The 25,640-nt window shown below is 39.7% G+C and overlaps 1 non-coding gene across 1 annotated transcript; it reads left to right on the top strand.

Annotated features, from left to right (window-relative positions):
• Positions 1-8,123: 8,123 nt before the first annotated feature.
• On the top strand, positions 8,124-8,266 carry LOC117704764 (small nucleolar RNA SNORA48). The gene has a single exon (XR_004606296.1). It is a non-coding gene; the product is annotated as a small nucleolar RNA SNORA48 (small nucleolar RNA).
• Positions 8,267-25,640: the final 17,374 nt, after the last annotated feature.

Below are 25,640 nucleotides of genomic sequence, written 5' to 3'. Positions count from 1 at the left end.
GAACAAGACAAGGTTGCCCTCTCTCTATTTATGTACTCAATATAGTACATGAAGTTTTAGGTAAAACAATAAGGAGATCAAGGGGATACAAATTGAAAAAAAGTCAAAGTTTGGTTGTTTGCACACAAATAACCCTAAAAATTTCACCAAGGAACTCATGATAAACACTTCAGGTAAACGGGCTAGAATGGCATCTGTGGTACCTTAGAATCTGTAGGACAACTGTCCAGGCCCTTCTGGCTTTTAGCATTTTCATTGAGAAGTAGGGTATAATTCTAACAATCTGCCTTTTATATGTCATTTTATCTTTTGCTTTTTAGCTTTTAATATTCTTTCTTTGTTCTATATGTCTGGTGTTTTGATTATTACTTGGTGAGGGAACTTTCTCTTCTCATCCAGTGTGCCTGGTGCTCTGAATGCTTCTTGTACCTTATAGGTATCTCTTTCTTTAGGACACTTTTCTTCTATGATTTTGTTGAAAATTTTTTCTGGGCCTTTGAGCTTGGTAGTCTCCTTCCTCTATTCCTATTATTCTTAGGTTTGGTCTTTTCATAGTGTCACACATTTTCTTAATATTTTTGTGTCAAGAAATTTTAGATTTAACATTTTTTGCCTGATTTATCTATTTCTTCTGTTGTATCTTCACTGTCTGAAATTCTTTTTCTCTCTTCCACTTCCTTTATTCTGTTGATGAAATTTCCCTGTCTAGATCCTGTTCACATTCCTAAATTCTCCATTTCCAGGATTCCCTCAGTTTGTGCATTCTTTATTGCTTCTATTTTCATTTTCAGACCTTGAACCATTATTACTCCTGTCATCCAATTGTTTTTGTTTTTCTGGTTTTCTTTGAGGGATATATTTATTTCCTCTCATTTGTTTGTATTTTCCTAGATTTTTTAAGGTATTTATTCATTTTCTCTTAAGGACCTCTATTATCTTCATAAGGTTTTAAAGTCTTTTTCTTATACTTCAGCTATGTTGGATTATTCTGGACCTGGTAGGATAGCTGGGCTCTGGTGGAGACAAATTGCTCTGACTTTTATTTATTGTGTTGTTACATTGGCTTTTAGGCATTTAGATTCGGGATGATTGTAGGTCTAGGTGTCGATTTCTGGGTTTGTCTTTGTTGTGTGGGCATTTTGTTCATTGATTTCTGTTTCCTCTCTGGATTTTCAGAGTGTGATAGCTGTGTGTTGTCTGCTTTATAGGCCTGATCTTGTAGTGTGTTCACCAGGAGTACTTGTTGGTTTTAGAGACTAAGGAAAGGGAGACCAGCAGGGGATTATGTATGGGATACACAAGAGGTGTGGACTAGGCAGAGGGGAGGCTACAGCTGGTGTTTTGTTGCAGTGCTAGGGGTGATCTTGAGGATTGAGTCTAAAGAAATAGAGAGAGTGGAGAAGGTGCATGGACAGCCTACCTAATAATAACTTTAAAAGTTCCACAGTCTTTACAAAATTCAAAAATATTAAAATTTCAGGCTATTTAAAATATTGAATCTCTGTAAAATCTAAAATCTCCTTTTAAACTTCAAAATCTTTCAGCTGTGGGCTCTTGTAAAAATCAGAATTAAATTATATACTTTCTTCTGAGGGGAAAACCAGGGCACAGTCACAATCTGAACCAAGCAAAATCAAACTTCAACAGTATAAACAACTTGATGTCCAACTATCTGGGGTTCACTCATGATCTTCTGGGTTCCTCCAAGGAGCCTGGTCCCTTTTCTAGCTCTGCCCTCTGCAGCTCTGACAGGTTGTCTTCTAGGTTCCAGCTAGCTCACACTACTAAAGCTGCTGTTCTTGGTGGAAATTCCATGGTACTAGCATTTCAGTCTTCTGCTGAAACTGGGTTACACTTTCATGAACTGGGGCAGTATGCATGGAGTATTCCGTACCTAGGAAACTCTCTTCAGTTTCATGCCCCAGTAGACTATAGGCAGGTCAAAGAATTAGCTGAGGCAGTACATGCATATGGAATTGGAGCTAATTTTACAGTAGCCCAAGTGGAGAGGTTAAGTACAGCTGGAGACTGGCAGGACACAGTGAAGGTGGTACTTAACAATATGGGCCAATACCTAGAGTGGAAGGCCCTGTGGCATGAGGCGCTGCAAGCACAAGCCAGGATTAATGCAAACACTGAGGGACAACAATTATGGACTTTTGACATGCTGGCTGGACTTGGTGTACATGAGAACGACCAGACCGCTCATCCTTGGCAGGTCTGCGTACAGATAGCATCAGCTGCAATAAAGGCATGGAAGTCCCTCCCTAGAAAGGAAGGCAGTAACCTTTATTTGTCCAAGATAATTCAGACATCTAATGAGTCTTTCTCTGACTTTGTGGCCCGAATGACTGAGGCAGCTGGCAGAATCTTTGGGGAACCAGAGCAGGCAATGCCACTGATAAAACAGATGATCTTTGAAAATGCCACAGCTGAAAGTCGTGCAGCCATTGCTCCTCGGAGAGCCAAAGGGCTACAAGACTGGTTAAGAGTCTGCTGTGGCTTGGGAGGTCCCCTTACTAATGCCTGACTTGAAGTGGCTAACTTAGAAATGGCTGCAGTCCTCCTTAAGGGTCAGAATCGTGGAAATTTCCCTTCAAAACATATGGCCTGATGCTTTGCCTGTGGGAAGGTGGGACATAGGAAGAAAGAGTGCCCAAATAATCAAATACCATCAAAGCTGTGCACTAGATGTGGAAAGGGCTATCATCTGGCTCGGGATTGCCGCTCTGTTAGAGATATAAGAGGTCAGATCCTCCTTCCAAATCCCTCAGCCATTAAGGAAGAAAATTTTTCAAAAAATGGATATACGGGCCCAAGATCCCAGGGCCCCAAAAGATATTCGACACTGCAGAACACTCAGGGGACTCTTTTCGCTGCAGAGCCACAAGGGGTTCCACAGGAGTGGACCTCCGCTCCACCTCCCAAGTCCTACTAATGCCACACATGGGGGTGCAGCCGATCCCAGTTGATTATAGAGGCCCCCTCGGTGTAATAGATCAAGATTACACAGGAGAACTTCAAGTTCTCTGTTCTAGCCCACAAGGCGTATTCTCCATCTCCCCTGGGGACAGGATTGCTCAATTGGTTGTCCTTCCAAGTTTACATGATTGTTTTCCATCCACTGAGAAGCTTAGAGGTACTCACGGACTTGTTTCCTCAGGAACTGACTTCGCTCATCTGGTGGTTGATTTTAAAACTAGACCCACCTTACAGTTAGCAATAGAGAGGAAGAACTTTACTGGAATTCTGGACTCAGGAGCGGATAAAAGTATTATTTCTTCTAATTGGTAGCCTAAGGCATGGCCTGTAAAAAGATCGTCCCACTCCGTACAAGGATTGGGATACGAGGCCAGTCCCGCAGTCAGTTCTCACTCGTTGACTTGGCAGGCACCAGAGGGTCAAACAGGAAGTTTTATATCTTATGTGCTTCCTCTCCCTGTCAATCTCTGGGGAAGAGACATTTTACAAGACCTAGGGCTAGTTCTGACTAGTGAATACTCCCCACAAGCTATAAACATTGTGAAGCGCATGGGATTTAAAGAAGGGAAGGGTCTTGGCAGGAACAAACAAGGAAGGTTAGATCCTGTCTCACAAGAATCAAACACAGGAAGACAAGGCCTGGGTTTTCCCTAGTTGCCACTGAGGGTTCTATGCCCATGCCCTGGCTCACAGAGGAGGCCCTGTGTATTCCTCAGTGGTCCCTATCCTCTGAAAAATTGGAAGCTGCTACAAAACTAATTAAAGAACAAGTGCAGCTCGGTCATTTAGAACCTTCTACCTCTCCCTGGAATACACCCATATTTGTTATTGAAAAGAAATCCGGAAGGTGGATACTTTTACATGATTTAAGAGCCGTCAATGCACAGATGCAACTATTTGGCTCTGTGCAACGAGTCTTGCCTTTACTCTCTGCCTTGCCTAAGCAGTGGAGAATCATAATTATAGATATAAAGATTGCTTTTTCTCTATTCCTTTGTGTCCACAAGATAGACCAAGATTTGCATTTACACTACCTACTACTAATCATTTTGAACCTGATAAAAGATATCAGTGGAAAGTTCTGCCTCAGGGCATGGCCAACAGCCCCACTATATGTCATCTGTATGTACAAATGGCCCTGGAGCCAATTAAGAAACAATTTCCCTCGCTGCTGCTGGCCCATTACACAGATGACATTATTATGTGTCATAAGGATTTAAGTACTTTACAGACCTCATACCCCTTATTATTAAACACCTTGGAACAGTGGGGTCTACATGTTGCTACTGAGAAAGTTCAATTTTCAGAAATTGGCTCCTTTTTAGGGATGGTTATCTATCCAGAAAAGATAATTCCTCAGAAACTGGAGATTCGTAGAGACCATTTACATACCTTGAATGATTTTCAGAAATTAAAACTTATTTGATAAACCAAAAAGGAGAAGTTGAGGAAGCTCTGCCCACGGTGCCACGAGCTACTGTTTCTCTGGCACTTTTTACCCTCAACTTTTTGAATTTGGACAGTCAGGGCAACACTGAGGCTGATCGCCATTGCCTAGAACCAACTAGGCCAAAAGAAATGATAAAATGGAAAGATGTTTTGACTGGTCAATGGAAAGGCCCGGATCCGATTTTAATAAGATCCCGAGGCGCAGTTTGTGTTTTTCCACAGGAAGAAGACAACCCATTTTGGCTGCCAGAGCGACTGACGCGGTGACTCATGGTTCCTGAAAATGACCCCCCCCCCCCAAGGATTCATCTGCAGACGCTCTCAGTTCTCATTTGGACTCTCCTAAATCGGGTTCCGAGTATATATAGTGAGTTTAGATGACTATCCTATCTGCTTTTTCAAAACCTATGCCCTTGCCTTCTTAAAAGGTGCCGCTTCTGCTAACTTGTACCAATATAACTTGCTTTATGTCCCAGTGCTGGTCTGCTTTTGTCTATAAGCAGGCCCTAATAGCCAGTATACCACTCAGATCCCTATCCCTGTTCAGACGTCTGGGACCTTGACTTTATTTCGACAAAAGAGAGATTTTGATATTACTGCAGCCATTATCACTGCTATTACCATCTCTGCAGCTACAGCTGTGACAGCCGGCACAGGCATGGTTAATAAAGTTACAACAGCTGCTGTTGTTAATCATATTTCAGAAAAGACCTCTGAGGCTTTGACCATCCTACAGAAAGTGGATGCATACTTGACATCAGACATCCTGTTGGTCAGAGAGTTGATTTGCTCCAAGCCCATATGGAGCATCTCACAGATGTGGTTCAAATGAGCTGCGTGTCAGCAACCCCACATCTAGGTATTACACCTCTGAGATTTATGAATGATACATTTATTCAAAGCCATAATCTTTCTGCTTATTTACAAGGGAAGTGGACTAGGGAGCTGGACCAGCAGCAATTGCAGATCCGGATTTCGAGCCTTAATGGAACACGAGTGGACCCCGTTGCCCCTGGCAATTTTACTTCTTGGCCTACCTCTGCTTTTTCCTTCTTTCTTAAAGGGTGGGGATAGGCCTGTTTGATGCAGCCCTATGTTGTGGATTAGTGTTCATGATGGTTGGTCTGTAAGCTCAGAGCCCAACAAAAACGTGACAAGGTCGCTATCGCCCAAGCACTCATAGCCTTGAGCAAGCATCTCCCCCTAAAATTTGGCTATCTAAGCTAAGAAAGTAGCCGATGACTGAGATCCTCAGTTGATGCACCCCAAGGGTTCAGCCCATTGCACTGGGTTGATGAGAGGTCTAAGTCTAGCCAGCCCTTGCCTGAATATCTGTGGTACCTGAATATCTAGAGGTGTTGCAAGTGGGTACTCGACAGGGAATGTTCCATGAGTATGGATAGATTTCCCGAAAGTATGCCTGATTGCACAAAGGTTTGATGCCAAGAAACCTCCCCTGGTGGTGCCCCAGGGTGGAGGCCCCCTTTCCCCATCAAAAGGCATTGAGATGGGTATGGGATGTAAACCCATTACAATATCTCATTTTGCACAGGGGATCAGGCCTCTGCTTTCCCTCACTGAATTGGTGCCGCGCTTGATAGGCAAAAGACTGTTCCATATTAATAATTTAAACAGGGGGAGATGTAGGAAGCCGTGGTTAGCGGTGATACATTCCACCATTGCAAGATGGCGCTGACATCCCATGTCTCCACAAGTAAACAACTGACTGTGCAGGTGCAAAAGGCAAAAAGCGCGCCAAAGTTACTGCCCATACAGGGCGTATTATGGGTAATGAGTGAACAGCCAATCAGAAGTGAACATGTCACTCTAGGGTATATAAGCAGTGCCTTTTCGGGTCTTTCCGTCTTTCCACTCTGCTTATACAAGAAGTAAAGCCTCGTTGTAGTAACCACCCGAACATTGCCTCACATGTCCTTTTTGCGGGCGAAGGGGACACGGAGGGGCTCGGAACACCAAGGAATCTACCATCATCTTCTAGAGTTTACAAGTCACTTCATCAAAGCTTCAGAACACAAGATGACCATAAAAAAATCAGCTCTCTGCATTATTAGTAGTGGAAAGTGGGAGATGAAATTAAGTCTTCTTTATAGTAACTAAGGTAGAATACTTAAGTATAAATGTAGTCATATCTGTATAGGATTAGTGTCATGAAACTCAGAAGACACTGATGAATGAAACCAAAGAGCTACGTACGTAGACAAGCTGTATGGGCTAAAAAGCTTAGTATAATGAGATGTTAATCTGTCTGAAATTGACACACAATAGACATAATTGCCAGTCTGTCAGATTTTTCTCTAGGTATAGAATAGACTATTCTATAATTTATATGTAAGGGAAAAGTTGTTATACTCTCTAAGTAAGACTTTCCAAAGAGTAAAGTATTATGAGCCAGTAACCTTGTTGTTAGGATTTATCCTGGTATTGTATAAACACTGTGATATTGTTGGATGAGCTGACACACAGGTGAAGAGTAGAGAAAGCCCAGAAAACAATACACATAGGTCTAGCCCACTGAGTTTTATAAGAATGCAAAGCCATTCAGTAGGATGCCAGAATGCTTGACTTTTTCAGGGTGAAAAAAAATCAACTTAATATAAAATTTACATCATAAATCAAAATGATCTCAAAATAGCTCATATATTTAAAGCTAACATAAGAGACTTGTTTTTTGTTCTTTGGGTTTTTTTTAAAAAATACATGTTTTGTGTGTGTAGCCTTGGAACTTTCTCTGTAGGCCAGGCTGGAATTGAACTCAGAGATCTGCCTGCCTCTGCCTCCCAACTTCTGAGATTAAAGGCATGTCCATCACCACTCATTACTTCTAAATAAAATAATATAAGGTAAAACACTGAAGTCAGTGAACATAATGGAAAGCTCTTAGACATTATATACTAAGGTTTTATCATGTTATATAAGATGTCACAACTGAGAAAAATTGGGCAGTATAGATTAATAGGAATAAATAAGTAAATCAAGCCTAATGAACATTTTCAACAAACTAAAAACAAGGTTAAGAGTCTGAAAAGGCATACTACATGGGAGAAAAGATGTACATAACTCATAGTTGAAAAAAAGAATCATACCTAAGGTACATAAAGAACTCTCAAAATATATTAAAAATATAGAGTATCAATTGTTTCTAAACTGGATGTATTTGCTCTCATTTTTCTATAATTTTCCAGACAACATTTAGATTCCAAGCCCTAAGCATTTGGTTATATCACCAGTGATGGAAAACACCCTCCTGGTTTTGTCAGCCATGGTGGACTCTAACAAAGGTCCTTTGCTTTGTCACTTCCTTCACACACTGATGAGATATATAACTGGTGGTGAGGATGGGATTGCTTTGCTTTGCTTACACCAGAGTTGCTGCAATTCACTAACTGGAGCCGGAGCAGGCTGATTGCCTACAACTCTCTCTTGAGTAATTTTTTCTCTCTGGGGAGTTTATTACTGGGGCCTAAGGGATTGACTCTCTTGAGAATATGAAATCTCAGAGGCTGTGGTGGCATTGGATAAACAATATTCTCTCGTGATTTTTGGATGAAGTGATTTAAACTTTTTAGAGATGTAGTACATTAGATGTTATTTCTAGAAAAGATAATTCTTTTTCATGCTATTTGTTCCTTGTTTTGAAACAAGGTTGAAGTTTATTAAGAAAAACTTTACACCCCTCCTGGCAATGGAAAAAGAGACACTTTGTTGGTGGTACTGTTTTATATCAATCAGGGGCAAAGCAGATGACAGAACTTTGTTCACCCTAGCTTGATGCCTGGCTTGGTGGCCAAAGCTGACTTATGCTTAGGACTCAAAAATTAAATCAAATCGAGTCAAGTCAAATCAAATCAGTCAAACTCAGTCAGCTGCATCGCAGGAGGAGGAAGACAGACAGAGACCTGTGGACTTCCATGGTACCCACAGACCTGACCTCCAGTGCACAGCACAGGCAGGTCATAGACACCCGCTGGTATTCATGCTCTACAGTACAGATGGAGGACATTGCCCAGGGGCCTGCCAGTCATGTGGCCAGCCTGTAGGGGGAGCCATCCAAATGTGCGAATATGTGGTAGTCAGATGGTAGAGAAAGAGAAGTGGAACAGCTTGAGTTTTATGAAGAAAGATGGAACTGGAAACTCAAGGGAGGAAAGGAACAAGCTCTCACTTAGGGTCATGTCTGAGTCCATGGCTATGGAGTGGCAGGGGTCAGTGTCGATGTCCCTGGCTCATATTACCACTAGAGAACATGGGGATGCTCCTGTTTGGGGCAGCCTCTGGGAAACACGTGGATGTCCAGGGGGCTGTGTATAACTGGCCTCATCCCTCACTAAATGTGACACTCTGGAGAGCTGGCCCCATCTCTCACACCTGGCAGCATTTGGAAGAGCAAGTCCTGTGCCTCACACTGGCAGTGCAGTGGAGTTGGTCCTGGCGGTGGGGCAGGAGAGCTGTCCCTGCCACTCATCTGCTTTTGGGTGGCAAAATTGCAGAGATGATATCACCCCCTTCGCCTCACCACCTTTGGCAGACAGCAAAGATGTTCACAGGATCATGAGTTTGGGAGAGCTAGTCCTGTTCCTTACCAGCTGCAGCACTTGGGAGAACGAGCCCTGCATCTTGCCTGGACAACATTAACAGAGCTGACCCTTGGGGCAGGAAGCACTAGTGAGCCAGCCTCAAGGGCTAGAATGAGAAAGTGCTGTCCCTGCCATTATTCTGCGGTGATTTCACATGGGTGCCAGGGTGATGCCCTCCACCTCTTGCTCCTCTTACCACCACTGTTGGGAGGACTGGCCCTGAGGCCAGTAGAGTAGGTGAGCTTACCCTCTCCCTCGCCCAGTGGAACACTTGGAGCACAGCCCCTGTACCTCACCTGGGCAGCACAGTAGAGGTAGCCCTCATGGCAAAAGCATAGGTAAGCCATCCCTAAGAGGGTGAGAACAGGCGAGTTGTCTCAGTCCCTCACAGGCTTTGTAGCACTTGAAGAAAGGCTGGGTTTAGAACCTTGACTGGACAGCACAGTGGAATTGCCTCTGGGGGTGTGGGTGCAGATGAACTGGCCTTGAGGGCATGAGAACAAGAGAGGAACCTTACCTCCTTGCCTCCTGATGGCAGAAGCAGGTGGCCTAGCCAGGGCAGTCCTTGCCCTGGTTCTGGGGATAAAGAAGAACAGTGAGCTCACCAGCTCAGTTACCACCCAGGCCCAGGTCCAGGGCTCTGAAGTGGCCCACCCCCAAATCATAACATCTATGAATGGTTGGAATGCTTGAAAGGGTTAGCCCTGCTGATCCAAAACTGGAGTATTAAGTCCCTGGAGGGACTTAATATTTTTATTATGACTATATTTAACAAGTTGTTGGTGGTCTTTGCTAACCATGAATTTTTATTTGTTTCAAGCTGTTTTCAAACTTTATTCTCTCAGTATCTGTTTAAAAATTCATCCATTTCATTTTGCTTTTTCATTTTTCTGGTGTATAGGCTTTTGAACTAAGACCTATGATTTTTTTTTTTAATTTCTTCAGTGTCTGCTGTTATGTATTCCTTTTCATTTCTGATTTTGTTAATTTGGATACTGTTTCTCTGTCTTTTAGTTAGGTTGGCTAAGGGTTTATCCATCTTGTTGATTTTCTCAAAGAATTATCTCTTTTGTTGACTTTTTGTATTGTTGTCTTTTTTCTAATTGATTATATTCAGCCCTGAGTTTGATTATTTCTTCACATCTATTCCTGTTGGATGAGTTTATTTCTTTGTGGTCTAGACCTTTTAGGTATAATTTTAAATTGTTAGTATGAGAACTCTCGAATTTCTTTTTTTTTTCTTTTTTTCTTAGATATTTTCTTTATTTACATTTCAAGTGTTATCCCATTTCTTGGTTCCCTCCCACCAAAATCCCCCTATTCCATCCTCCTCCCCCTGCTTCTCTGAGGGTGTTCCCCCACCCACCCACTCCCACTTCCTCATCCTGGCATTCACCTACACTGGGGCATTGAGCCTTTACAGGACCAAGGGCCTCTCCTCCCATTGATTTCCAACAAGGCCAACCTCTGCTATATATGCAGCTAGAGCCATGAGTTCCTCCATCTGTACTCTTTGGTTGCTGGTTTTGTCCTTGGGAGCTCGGGGCGGGGGGTCTGGTTGGTTGATATTGTTGTCCTTCAATTTCTGTATGAAGGCACTTAGTGCTATGAACTTTACTCTTAGTACTGTTTTCATTGTGTCTCATAAGTTTGGGTATGTTGTGCCTTCATCTTCATTGGATTCTAGAAAGTTTTTGATTTCTTTCTTTATTTCTTCTTATACTCAGTAGTCATTGATTTGAGAGTTCTTCAGTTTCCATGAGATTGTAGGCTTTACGTTGTTTCTATTGTTATTGATGTCCAGCTTTAATGTATGGTGATCTGATAAGATACAAGAGGTTATTTCTACTTTTTTTATATCTGTTGATGATTGCTTTGTGATCAAGCATATGGTCAATTTTGGAGAAGGGTCCATGAACTGCTGATAAGACCTTGTATATTGCAGAATGATCAGCCTTGGTGTATCTACTCAACAAGCAAGCTGGGCAGATCTGCTCAAACCTCTGAGGTCCGGGGAATTCCATCTGGAGGCAGTGAAGACACAGCATCAGAGGATTGTCAATTTGCTCTTCCCCCCACTCCTCTTATAATATCTCAATGCCCATAATCAGCTTGAAGAAGCTAATGAAGAGTCAGTGCCCCTATTCCCTGGGCTTAGGGACTAAGGTGGTAAATGTTGGGCTGTCTTTCTAGGGAAAAGTAGTGGTTTTGTGGGAATAGTGAGGATTAGCTAGGGGTTAATTGCATAGCCATACCTATTAGTAGAAATCTGTATAATTAGTATCAAGATGAAGATATAAATTTTTAAATGGCACCAATTTACTTTGATTACAAATTTTAAGGTTTTCATTGGCATGAGCTTCTTAGTGATGTAAGAGTGAGATAAATATTGTTACTCTCATAGGCATTGTACCAGTATAACACATTTAGGAATACAAAGCTTAGACCCAGTCCGTCTTTAACTTTTTTTAACTGATTTGAGAAGGTCAGCCTGTGAATTAAGGGGCCATAGCAAATCCATGGCTTGGAGTTTATTAAAAGGGTGTACTCTATGTTTTATTTAGAAATAGCTGAGTGGAGTTACAAGGCAACAGTCCAGATTACCTTACATGGATAGTTGGTTTTCAAAACATCAGAAATCCTTAGAATTGACATCACAAACATTTCTGTATTAATCTTCATTTTCATTAGAGACCTATCTGCTCCGGACAGCTTCCTATATTGAATTCTAAGAAGAAATTGAGCATCCTTGGAGTTACTCCAGTTCTGGTGAGACAGCCACTAGGCAAGAATTGCCTCTTTCCTTCTACAGACAAATTACTGTCCAGAAAAGGACACACTTGCAGAATAGTCGACTGATTATATCTGCCTAGACAGAGTAATCAGCCCTTAATAATTCTGCAGCACTAAGGTCTGTCAGATGATCCTGGGCCAGAAGGCAGAAGAACAGATGCTCCAACGTTTTGAAGTAGAGCGAGTGTCCAGGTGTTCAGAGGTCTCTATAAATTGGCTAAGTTTGAGAAGCTATGCTTTGTGCTTCCCACAATTATAGTTAACTCAGTCATTCTGGATTTCTGACGGGGTTGAAAACTTATAGCTATTTACTTTGAGAGAAAAGATTTGAGTGGATGGTCGTCAGCTGACATTCATCCTAAAGCCAGGTTCAGAACTAAATGTTTTAGTTAGGATAGATGACAGAGGTGCTGGTTAGTCAACAAAAGAATGGACTGGGTATTAGACTATCTTGTACCTCACTGGTACAAATTGGCATAATTATGCTCTAATTGTATTTTGAGAGAAAAATTTCATTTTAACAGGAAGGGTGATGTGTAGGAGGAGCTAAGGTGGGAGGAGTACTGAGAGGAAGAAAAGGAGTAAGAATAGGAGAAGAAGAAGGAGAGGAGAAGCTAGGTGATAAAAGAGAGAAAGAGGGGGGAGACAGGGAGGCAGATGTTCATGTATCTCCACCAGTCAAAGATAGTTGTTATATCTAGGTTGGGTAGTGGGTTACACCTCTGATTGAACAATACCAAACTTATAAAGACTATGATTAACATTTCTAAAAAAAATGTATAAATGCAAAAAGGAAAAGGGGGCATGGGATAGGGTTTTTTAAGGAAGGGGAATGGGGAAAGGGGATGGCATCTGAAGTGTAAATAAAAGATCTAATAAATAAATAAATAAATAAATAAATAAATAGACCTTATAATCCTTTTTCATTGGGTGAAATGTTATGTTCATATCTGTTAGACCCATTTGGTAGATAACATCTATTAGTTTTATTATTTCTCTGTTTAGTTTCTCTTTTGATGACCTGTACCTTGGTGAGAGTGTAGTGTTGAAGCCTCCCACTATTAATATGGGGAGTTCAATGTGTGATTTAATCTTTAGTACTGTTTCTTTAACAAATGTGGATGCGCTTGCATTTGGGCCAGAGATGTTCAGAATTGGGAAGCCATTTTGTTGGATTTTTCTTTTGATGACTTGAAATGTCTTTTTCTATTCTCTTTTGATTACTTTTGGTTAAAACTCTATCTTATTAGATATTAGAATAGATACTCCAGCTTTTTTTTTGGGTGAATTTGCTTTGAAAACCTTTTTAGAATTCTTTACTCTGAGGTAATAGCTATATTTGTTGCTGAAGTGTGTTTCTTCTCATCCAGCATTCCCTCATCTAGCAGAATGATGGATTGTGTTTACATATGCAGTCTGTTAGCCTGTGTCTTTTTACTGGTGGATTGAGTTCATTGGTGTTGTGATATTTTTTATACGACACCAAATTCAATATTTTTATTAGTGTAAGTATGATCACATCACTCCTTACAAACAAACTACTCTTCCCTTCTAAGGCCAAAGAAATCTTCTTGGGAAAGAGCCCCTGTTCTTCATAGAACTCAATAGAAACACAACTCTTTATTGTGAGGTACAATAATAGGTTGTGTAAGGCAATCATGCTCCTTTCTGTGAATGATACTCAAAAATTGTCTTCAGGTTTATTTTAGTTAAGCAACAGTTTCAATCTAATTTTAGCATTCTTTAGTAAAAGATACTTTTAAAAAATAACTCCTCTAATACAATAAATCCTGATGGCAATTTTCACTTCCTACACTCTTCCAAGCCCAGCCCCCCCTCCTCCCACTTTGTCTTCCATTGGAAAAGAGAAGGCCTCCAAGAGACAACAATTAAATCCAACAAAACAAAATATAATACAATATGGCAAGGCAAGAGCCCTTACTCTGAAGCTGGACAATGCAGGAAGGAAAGAGTCTCATGAGCAGGTCAAAAAGTCAGAGACACACCTGCTTTCATAGTTAGCAGGCTCACAAAAGCATCAAGCTAATAGCCATAATACATACACAGAAGACCTGGTCCAGATCCTTACAGAACCCATGCTTGCTGCTTCAATCTTTTTTTAAAAGATAGATATTTTCTTTACTTACATTTCAAATGTTATCCCATTTCTCTGTTTTCCCTCTGAAAACACCCTATCCCATCCTTCCTTCCCCTGCTTCCATGAATGTGTTCCCCCACCCATACCCACTTCCAATTCCCCATCTTGGCATTCCCCTACATCGGGGCATGGAGCCTTCATAGGATCAAGGGCCTCTTCTCCCACTGATATCCAACAAGGCCATTGTCTGCTACATATGTGGCTGTAGCCATGAGTCCCTCTATGTGTATTCTTTGGTTGGTGGTTTAGACCCTGGGAGCTCTGGGGGGTCTGGTTGGTTCATATTGTTGTTCCTCCTATGGGATTGCAAGCCTGTTCAGCTCCTTCAGTCCTTTCTCTAACTCCTCCATTGGAGACCCCATGCTCAGTCCAATGGTTGGCTGCAAGCATCCACCTCTATATTTGTTAGGTTCTAGCAGAGCCTCTCAGGTGACAGCTATATCAAGCTCCTGTCAGCAAGAAGTTCTTGGGATCCACAATAGTGTCTGAGTTTGGTAACTGTATATGGGATAGATCCCTAAGTGGGGCAGTCTCTGGATGGCTTTTCCTTCAGTCTCTGCTCCGCACTTTTTCTCTGTGTCTCCTCCTGTGAGTATTTTGTTCCCCTTTCTAAGAAGGTCTAAAGTATCCACATATTTGTCTTCCTTCTTCTTGAGCTTCATGTGGTCTGTGAATTGTATCTTGGGTATTCCAAGCTTTTGGGCTAATATCCACTTATCAGTGAGTGCATATCATGTGTGTTCTTTTGTGATTGGGTTACCTCACTCAGGATATTTTCTAGTTCTATTCATTGGCCTAAGAATTTCATGAAGTCATTGTTTTTAATAGCTGAGTTGTATACCATTGTGTAAATGTACCACATTTTCTGCATCCATTCCTCTGTTGAAGGACATCTGGGTTCTTTCCAGCTCCTGGGTATTATAAATAAGGCTGCTATGAACATAGTGGAGCATGTGTCCTTGTTACATGTTGGAGCACCTTTTGGGTATATGCCCAGGAGTGGTATAGCTGGGTCCTCAGGTAGTACTATGTCCAATACTCTGAGGATCCATCAGACTGATTTCCAGAGTGGTTGTACCAGCTTGCAATCCCACCAACAATGGAGGAGTGTTCCTCTTTTTTCACATCCTCACCAGCATCTGCTATTACCTGCATTTTTGATCTTAGCCATTCTGACTGGTGTGAGGTGGAATCTCAGCATGGTTTTGACTTGCATTTCCCTCATGACTAAGGATGTTGAACATTTCTTTAGGTGCTTTTCAGCCATTTGGTATTCCTCAGTTGAGAATTCTTTGTTTAGCTCTGTGCCCCACTTTAAATAGGGTTATTTGGTTCTCTGGAATCTAACTTTCTTGAGTTCGATGTATATATTTGATATTAGCCCTCTATCAGATGTAGGATTGGTAAAGATCTTTTTCCAATCTGTTGGCTGGTGTTTCATCCTATTGACTGTTTCCCTTGCCTTACAGAAGCTTTGCAATTTTATGAGGTCCCATTTGTCAATTTTTGATCTTAGAGCATAAGCCATTGGTGTTCTGTTCAGGAAAATTTCCCCTGTGCTCATGTGTTCAAGGATCTTCCCCACATTCTTGTCTATTAGTTTCAGTGTATCTGGTTTTATGTGGAGGTCGTTGGTCCACTTGGACTTGAGATTTGTACAAGGAAATAAGAATGGATCAATTTGCATGGTCTCCTACATCTCCTACATGCATCTCCTACATGGTCAGTTGAACCAGCACCATTTGTTGAAAATGCTGTCTTTTTCCCACTAGATGGTTTTAGCTCCTTTGTCAAAAATCATGTGACCATAGGTATTTGGATTCATTTCTGGGTCTTACATTCAGTTCCATTGCTCTACCTGCCTGACTCTGTACCAATACCATGCTGTTTTCTATTATTTTTATTTATTTATTTATTTATTTAATCACTATTGCTCTGTATGTAATACAGCTTGAGGTCAGGTGTGATGATTCCCCTTGAAGTTCTTTTATGGTTGAGAAAAGTTTTTGCTATCCTGGGTTTTTTGTTATTCTAGAAGAATTTGCAAATTGCTCCTTCTAACTCTGTAAAGAATTGAGCTGGAACTTCGATGGGGATTGCATTGAATCTGTAGATTGCTTTTGGCAAGATGGCCATTTTTGCTATATTAATCCTGCCAATCGACAGGCACAGGAGATCTTTCCATCTTCTGAGATCTTTGATTTCTTTCTTCAGAAACTTGAAGTTTTTATCATATAGATCTTTCATTTGCTTGGTTAGATTCACATCAAGGTATTTTATTTGTGACTATTGTGAAGGGTGTCATTTCTCTAATTTCTTTCTCAGCCTGTTTATCCTTTGAGTAGAGGAAGGCCACTGATTTGTTTGAGTTAATTTTATATCCAGCCACTTTGCTGAAGTTGTTTATCAGGGTTAGTAATTCTCTGGTGGAAGTTTTAGGGCCACTTAAATATACTATCATATCATCTGCAAATAGTGATATTTTGACTTCTTCCTTTCCAATTTGTATTCTTTTGACATCCTTTTGTTGTCTAATTGCTCTGGCTAGGACTTTGAGTACTATATTGAATAGTCAGGGAAAGAGTGAGCAGCCTTGTGTAATTCCTGATTTTAGTGGGATTGCTTCAGTTTCTCTCCATTTATTTTGATGTTGGCTACTGGTTTGCTGTATATTGCTTTTACTATATATAGGTATGGGCCTTGAATTCTTAATCTTTCCAAGCCTTTATCATGAAGGGGTGTTGGATTTTGTCAAATGATTTCTCTGCATCTACTGAAATGATGTGGTATTTTTCCTTTGAGTTTGTTTATATAGTGGATTATGTTGATGAATTTCCCTATATTGAACCATTCCTGCATTCCTGGGATGAAGCCTACTTGATCATGATGGGTGATTGTTTTGGTGTGTTCTTAGATTCGGTTTGCTAGAATTTTACTAAGTACTTTTACATCGATATTTATAAGAGAGATTGGTCTGAAGTTCTCTTTCTTTGTTGGGTCTTTGTGTGGTTTAGGTGTAAGAGTAATTGTAGCTTCATAGAACCAATTAGGTTGTGTTCTTTCTGTTTCTATTTTTGTGAAATAGTTTGAAGAGTATTGGTATTAGGTCTTCTTTGAAGATCTGATAGAATTCTGCCTAAACCCATATGGTCCTGGGCCTTTTCTTTTATCTTTCTTTTTTTTTGTTGTTGTTGTTGTTGTTGGGAGACTATTACTAATGACTGCTTCTAGTTCTTCGGGGGTTATGGGACTGTTTAGATGGTTGATCTGATCCCAATTTAACTTTGGTACCTGGTAACTGTCTAGAAAACTGTCCATTTTTTTGTTGTTGTTGAATATAGGCTTTGGTAGTAGAATCTGATGATTTTTTGGATTTCTTTGGTTTCTGTTGTTATGTTTCCCTTTTCATATTTGATTTTGTTAATTTGGATACTGTCTCTCTGTCCTCTGGTTAGTCTGGCTAAGGGTTAATCTATCTTTTTGATTTTCTCAAAGAACCAGCTCCTTTTTTTAATTTTAATTCTTTATATAGTTCTCTTTGTTTCTACTTGGCTGATTTCAGCCCTGAGTTTGATTATTTCCTGCTGTCTACTCCACTTGGATGTATTCACTTCTTTTTGTTCTAGATGTGCTGTCAAGGTGGCAGTGTATGATCTCTCCAGTTTCTTTTTTGGAGGCACTCAGAGCTATGAGTTTTCCTCTTAGCACTTCTTTCATTGTGTCCCATAAGTTTGAGTATGTTGTGCCTTCATTTTTATTGATTCCTAAAAAGTCTTTAATTTCTTTCTGTATTTCTTGATGGACTAAGTTATTACTGAGTAAACGTTATTTAGCTTCCATGTTTATGTGGGCTTTCTATTGTTTTTGTTGTTATTGAAGCCAGCCTTAATCCATGGTGATCTGATAGGATGCATGGGATTATTTCAATCTTCTTGTATCTGTTGAAGTCTGTTTTATCACTGATTAATTATATGGTCAGTTTTGCAGAAAGTACCATGCAGTACTAAGAAGAAGTTATATTCTTTTGTTTTAGTATGAAATGTTCTATAGATATCTGTTAAATCCATTTGGTTCATAACTTCTGTTAATTTCACTATGTCTCTGTTTAGTTTCTGTTACCATGATCTGTTCATTGCTGAGAGTGGGGTGTTGAAATCCCCCACTATTGGTTTCCTAGGCGGGGGGAATGGGGTAAGGGGATGGCATCTGAAGTGTAAGTAAAATATCCAATAAAAAAATTTAAAAAGAAAAAAAAAAGAAATCCCCCACTATTATTGTGTGAGGTACAATGTATGCTTTGAGCTTTAGTAAATTTTCTTTTATGTTTGTGGGTGCCTTGCATTTGGGGCATAGATGTTCAGAATTAAGAGTTCATCTTGGTAAATTTTTCCTTTGATGAATATGAAATGCCCTTCCTTATCTTTTTTGATAACTTTTGGTTAAAAGTCAATTTTATTCGATATTTGAATAGCTACTCTAGCTTGTTTCTTGCAACCATTTGCTTGGAAAAAATTTTTTTCAGCCTTTTACTCTGAGGTATTGTCTGTCTTTTTCACTGAGGTGTGTTTCTTGTATGCAGCAAAATCTTGTGTCCTGTTTATGTTTCCAGTCTGTTAGTCTATGTATTTTTATTGGGGTATTGAGTTCATTGATATTAAGAGATATTAAGGAAAAGTGATTATTGCTTCCTGTTATTTTTGTTGTTAGAGGTGGAATTATGTTTGTGTGTGGCTATCTTCATTTTGGTTTGTTAAAAGAAGTTTTTTTTTTTTTTTTTTTTTTTTTTTTTTTTTTTTTTTTTTTTTGCTTTTTCTAGGGTATAGTTTCTGTCCTTGTGGTGGAGTTTTCCATTTATTATCTTTTATAGGGCTGGATTTGTGGAGAGATGTTGTGTAAATTTGGTTTTGTCATAAAATATCTTGGTTTCTTCATCTATGGTAATTGAGAGTTTTGCTGGTCATAGTTGCCTGGGCTGACATTTGTGTTTTCTTAGGGTCTCTTATGACATCTGCCCAGGATCTTCTGGCTTGTATAGTCTCTGGTGAGAAGTCTATTGTAATTCTGATACGTGTGCCTTTATATGTAACTTGACCTTTTTTCCTTCCTGCTTTTTAATATTTTTCTGTGTTTTGTACATTAGTGTTTTGATTATTATGTGACGGGAGGAATTTCTTTTCTGGTCCAATCTATTTGGTGTTCTGTAGGCTTCTTGTATGTTCGTGCACATCTCTTTCTTTAGGTTAGGGAAGTTTTCTTCTATAATTTTGTTGAAGATATTTACTGACCCTTTAAGTTGGGAATCTTTGCTCTCTTCTATACCTATTATCTTTAAGTTTGGTCTTCTCATTACATCCTGGATTTCCTGGATGTTTTGGGTTAGGCGCAATTTGCATGTTGCATTTTCTTTGACCATTGTGTTAATGTTTTCTATGGTATCTTCTGCACCTGAGATTCTCTCTTCTATCTCTTGTATTCTGTTGGCGTTGCTTGCATCTATGACTCCTGATCTCTTTCTTAAGTTTTATATCTCCAGAGTTGTCTCCATTTGTGATTTCTTTATAGTTTCTATTTCCATTTTTAGATCTTGAATGTTTTTGTTTAATTTCTTTACCTGTTTGTGTTTTCCTGTAATTCTTTAAAGGATTTTTTTGTTTTCTTTTTAAGTTCTTCTACCTTGTTACCTGTGTTCTCCTGTATAAAAATACATACACATAAAAATGTATAGTGCTCTACCATCATCATGAGATTTGATTTTAAATCTGAATCTTGCTTTTCCGGTGTGTTAGGGGTATCCAGGACTTGCTGTGGTGGTAGAACTGGTTTCTAATGATGCCAAGTAGCCTTGGTTTCTGTTGGTAAGGTTCTTACACTTGCCTCATACCATCTGTTTATCTCTGGCATTAGTTAGTTTTGCTGTCTCTGCCTGGAGCTTGTCCCTCCTTTGGGCCTGTAAGCCTGTGGTCTCAGGTGTGTCAGCACTCTTGGCTAGACCAGCTCCCTCCTGGGCAGGGTTTGGGTGAGGAGGGCTGTTAGCTCTGGGGTTCAGATGGAGACTGAAAGGATCTTGTCCCCAGCTTCCCCACCTATCCTGTGCCCTGTGCACTTCTGTCCTGTCCTGCTTTGGACAGTTATTGGATCTCACCTCTGAGCTTATGAGTGAGAGCCCTCCTGGGAGACCAGCTCTCTCCTGGCAGGATTTGTGTGAGGAGGGTTGTGGAACAGCCTTATGTCCTGGGTGCAGATCGATGTTGAGTAATATTAATGACCAATGATTATTAGATCCTGTTTTTTGATATTGGTGGTGAGAGAGAAAGAGAGAGAAAAAGAGAGCGAGAGTCTGTGTGTGTTTGATTCTCTGATTCTGGTTTTGCTATTAGATGATTAATTTCTTGTGGTTAGGGTTTGCAAGACATCTGCCCAGTATTTTCAGGCTCCTAGAGTCTCTGTTGAGAAGTCAGGTGTAATTCTGATAGGTCTGCATGTATAGGTTACTGGGCTTTTTTACCTTGTGGCTTTTAATATTCTTTCTTTGTTCTTTACATTTAGCGTTTGATTATTATGTGGTGGGAGGATTTTCTTTTCTGGTCCAATCTATTTGGTGTTCTATAAGCTTCTTGTACCTTTATAGATATCTGTTTCTTTAGGTTAAGGAAGTTTTCTTCTATGATTTTGTTTAGCTTATTTTCTGGGCTTTTGAGCTGGGTAATCTTCTTCTATTCCAATTATTCTTAGGATTGGTCTTTTCATAGAGCCCCAAATTTCCTGGATGTTTTGTGTTAGAAACTTTTTAGATTGGGCTTTTTTTGACCAATATATCAATTTCTTCTATCAGATCTTCTATGCCTGAGATTCTGTCTTTAATCTCTTTTATTCTGTTGATAATGCCTGTAGTTCCTGTTCTCTTTCCTAGATTTTCTATCTACAGTATTGTCTCTGATTATGCTTTCTTTATTGCTTCTAATCTCCTTTTGAGGTTTTGAACAGTTTTATTTCCTTCACCTGATTGTATTTTTCTGTATTTCTTTGAGGTATTTATTTATTTCCTCTTTAAAGGCCTCTATCATTTTCATAAGATGAGATTTAAGGTCATTGTTTGCTTTTTTATATGTGTTAGGTTACCCAGGGCTTTCTATAGTAGGAAGCTGGGTTCCAATGATACCATATTTTACTGGCTTTTGTTGATTGTGTTTTGGGCTTGGCTTTAGTCATCTGATTGTCTCTGACATTGGCTGGCCTGATAACCTCTGGTAGTAGAAGACCTCTGATACAGGTTGTCCAGGGTGGCAGCAGGCTTGATGCCCAGGGCATCAAGTGCATATCCTCAATAGCAAGTGGGTGTGTGGACTGGAAGATGGAGCACAAAAAGGACATGGCAGAACTCTGGACTCCTGGGCTTAGTGGGGACAGCAGGCAGGAGATTCTTATGAGGGGATGTGGAAATAAGCAGGACTAGTGTGTATGATGTGAAACAAAATATCAATAAAAGTAAAAAAAATCTTTTAGTATAGCTTGAAATATGAAAAATAAGGGAGAAAGTGAGATCAAGAAATTGTTAACACTGACTTTTTTCCTCTTTATGAATACATCTGAACATCTTTACCTATACCAAATAATCCCATGCTTAGTTGTATATAAAATCAATGTTCATATATTGGTAAAAATAAAACATAGTCTTCTATAAAACAGAAAATCTGTATCCTAAATTTAAAGACAAACAGATATAATGTTACATGAATTAATTTTGTAATACCACATTAGTCACTTAAGTTCATTTAAAACTTTACGCTTGTTTTTTTGTTTGTTCCTCCAAAAACTCAAATGTAAAATAGTATCCCTCTGCAGAGTCATTTATTCAACTAGTACTCTATTATGTTAGAATATTTCATGTAACTTTCTGTGGAATGAGACTGTGAGTTTAATTTACATTGAGTTTAAATTATGTTTCTTATGATTAAACCTTTAACTTCATAGCCACAGATGAAACTTGCCTCTGTGGGTTTCTGTCTCTTTGCTTAGTTGGTGACTGAGTGAAGAGGAAAGGGCAGATGAACGTACTCTTCATTCCTCATTGATGACTACAATTACAATGCTGATAGAAGTACAAACTTCGACTTGAATGCAAGGATTTATTTTGTTTTTTTTTTTAAACAAATATTGAGTCAAGATTAGCATATTTACAATTTCCCTTGTGTTTCTCATATACTTGATGCCTCATAATCTCATGTGTCTACTATAACTCTGGACATAACCTTATTTATCAGAGCTTGAAAATAACTCACAAAGAAGATATAGTGACAGACACACGTTGAATTCGGCCCAAGAGACAGCAACTTCCCATATCACTCAGCAGTCTTGTACTTAGTGCCATTGGTTAGGCCTCTATAATGCAGAGCAACAAAATTGCTGTCTTGTTCCACAGCCAATTGGCACTTGATTTGAGAGCATTTGTAGTAGATAATTTTGTCTGTCCTTCCATGTGTATATATTTTATGACACCTCCCTTCCAGTGTTGTGAGTTTCTGTCTCTTATGCCATAGAAGAGGAATCATCGTAATTATGATATATGTATAGAGATTTTAACATCCACAAAACAGTCATCTAAGAGAGGAGGAGGGTTGATTACATGCCTTGTCCAAATGAGGGACAATATATACTTCATAGTTTACCAGAATACCTTGTAGAATTATCATAAACTAAGTAACCATTTTCTACTTTCATATATTTTTGTTTTCTTTTTTGGCTAGCCAGGAAAATCACATTAAAAAAGATTAGTAAAACTATACATTATGAACAAACAGTTTCTACAGAAGCCCTTTTTCTTCATACATAACCCCCCAATAGTGACTTCAATGGACACATTTTATATACTGATTGCAAATTCATTTGAAATGCTTCAGGGCATGTCTAGCTACCCTGAGCTAACTGCATGCTGTCCCCTGAGCTTCATTGTCTGACAACTACACTGCTGGCCTCCACCAGGCCCACCTCAAAAGGAACATCCAAGTCTGTTACACCAATAGCATGCAGTCCAAGATTGCCCACTAGAGGCCTGCTCCATGAGGAACATTCAGATTAGGCCTGATTTCTGGATACCTACTACACCAGGGACATCCAGGGACAACCAGAAGGCTGAAGACCATAATAAGAACACAAACAATAAGTGCTAGGGTGATATAACACCTTCAGAGCAGAGCGCAAGCCCTGGATATTCTAACACACCTGAAGAGCAAGAAAATGACCTTAAATCCAACCTTATAAAGCTGATAGATGCTTTTAAAGAGGAAACAAATAAATACCTCAAAGAAATACAGGAAAATACAATAAGATAGAGGCCTTTAAAATGAAACTAATAAATCCTTTAAAGAAACACAGGTGAAGGAAATGAATAAAACCATTTAAAACATGAAAAAAAGAAATAAAAGTAATAAAACAGAATCTGAGGGTGCTGACTTAGAAAAGCTGCATCCCCAGAGCTCTCTGTACAACTTGGATGTAGCTTACTAGATGAAGGAGTCTTATGAACGAGTGGTGTATAGAATTGGAGTGAGCTGGAGGGATCAAAGACACCACAAGAAGACCTACAAAGTCAACTCATCTGGTTCCATGGGGGCTCAGGGAGACTGAACCACTAAGCAAAGAGCATGCTGTGGCTGGTCCTAGGCCCCTACACAGTTGTAGCAGAAGTGTAGCTTGAACAATTACTTACAATTGGAATTGGGGCTGTCTCTGTTTCCTGCCACTGGATCCCTTTCCCCTAACTGGACTACCTTGTTAGGCTTCAGTGGGAGAGGATGTGCTTAGGCCTCCTCCAACTTAATGTCCCAGGGTGGGGTGGTTGCCAAAGTGGGGAGGGGATTTCATTTCTCTGTGGAGAAGGGGAATGTATAATGAAGGGAGGAATAATTTGTAAGGGTAGAACTGGGAGGAAAGGAGAGATTTGGGGTGGGGTTGCGATCAAGATGTAAAATAAATAAATAAATAAATAAATAAATAAATAAATAAGAAAGTGGAGTTATTGGGTATATATAAGGTTTTTAACACTGAGACCCTAATGAATGAGGACTATGTCCTTACAAATTACATTTAAAAAGCTCTATTTCCCTCTCTTCCTTTCCTTTGCTGGTAAAGCTACCATGGGAAGTTTTTAGTTTGCATCTCAGAAGTGAACCCCGCCAGAACCTAATGAAGTTGATGTCCTAATTTCAGGCTTTTACTCTCCAGATTTGTGAGGAACAAATTTCTGCTGCTTAGAAACAACCAAGGCTATAGTAGCTTGTTATGGCAGCCAAGACTCTCTGAGACTGAAATTTTTACACAGAGCGAAGGGCATCTGTTTAAAAATAGGAAAGCAGCTTTGGATGTGGGTAGTGAATAGATGCTGGATGAATTTTGAAGTGCTGCTTGAAAAAGTAAAATGATTCACACCAGGACTGATACAGAGAAGAGAGAGAGAGAGAGAGAGAGAGAGAGAGAGAGAGAGAGAGAGAGAGAGAAATTTTATTTATTCTTGGAGCTTAAGAAACCATGTATTAGTAGAAAAAAATGATGGCTATGATGTTCATGAAGAAGTGTCTCAATGTGAGTTTGAAAGGGAAAGTTTTACCCCCTAAAGTATTTAGAAGGCAGTATATAAGGCCAAAGGAGATTATTCCCCAGACTTAGAATACCAGAACGCACTTCCCTGATTCAATACTTTCTTTGGATCCATTACCCATTTCTTATTTATATTTTTACTATTCTAGAGACTGGATTATGGTATGAATGTCACACTTACCACTGCATACATGCATGTGCTTGTGCATGTGTGTGCTTGTGTGTATTTATATTTCAGCTCTTGTGTAAATCAACAACTTTATTGGTGTTGCTAATAAGAATATGAGTGAGAGATTATTTACAAAAGCAGGACTACTCAAAGGCATCTCTGTCACCACAACATTCTGGGTGTTTCTTCTGGGCAGCTTGGATGGTCCGAGAGCCTACCTCAGGCAGTTCTGCCTTTTCTACTTTACCCAGAAATTGTTATTTTTAAAGCACACAATGAGCAGTTTCTTAGATTAATAGTTGAAAAAGTTTTTTTTTAAAGAAAAAATAATTTCTTGAAACGCACTTGGATGCCCCAGGGTGGAGTGGTACCCAAAGAGTGGTGGTGGGTGGAGGGCTTCAGCTTTTCAAGTGAGTACTGGAATTAAGACTCATGTTATTTTGCTTACAAATCAAGGACTTTATTGAATGACCACTCATGTCCTCCTTTTCAATTCTGAATGAAGACTTGAACATCCATAGTAATATTCAAGAACTGTTGTTGGAACTCATAAATCATGATCTCCCATCATGAGTCTGTTGTAGGTGAGGTCTAGGTACTACATAGTCTATCTCAATGGACATATTCAACTCATCTGTGTGCATGCTTTGTTTATTGATTTTGAAACAGCTATGAAAAGGGGATGAAAAGATGGCTTAACAGTTTGGAATGCTGGTTTCTTTTCCAGAGAACCTGGGTTTGATTTTCAGCACTAAAATGATAGTTCGTAACTACCCACAGTGCTAGTTCCAGGGGATCTGAAGCTTTCTTTTGGCAACTATAGACAATAGACATGCCAGTGGTGCACAGACGCACATTAAGGCAAAACTACTCTTGCACATAAAATTTGAAAAACTAGATT

The sequence above is a fragment of the Arvicanthis niloticus genome, chromosome 2 (genome assembly GCF_011762505.2).
Source record: "Arvicanthis niloticus isolate mArvNil1 chromosome 2, mArvNil1.pat.X, whole genome shotgun sequence".
In the NCBI taxonomy this organism is placed as follows: domain Eukaryota; kingdom Metazoa; phylum Chordata; class Mammalia; order Rodentia; family Muridae; genus Arvicanthis; species Arvicanthis niloticus.
This window is presented reverse-complemented; position numbering and strand designations above follow the sequence as displayed.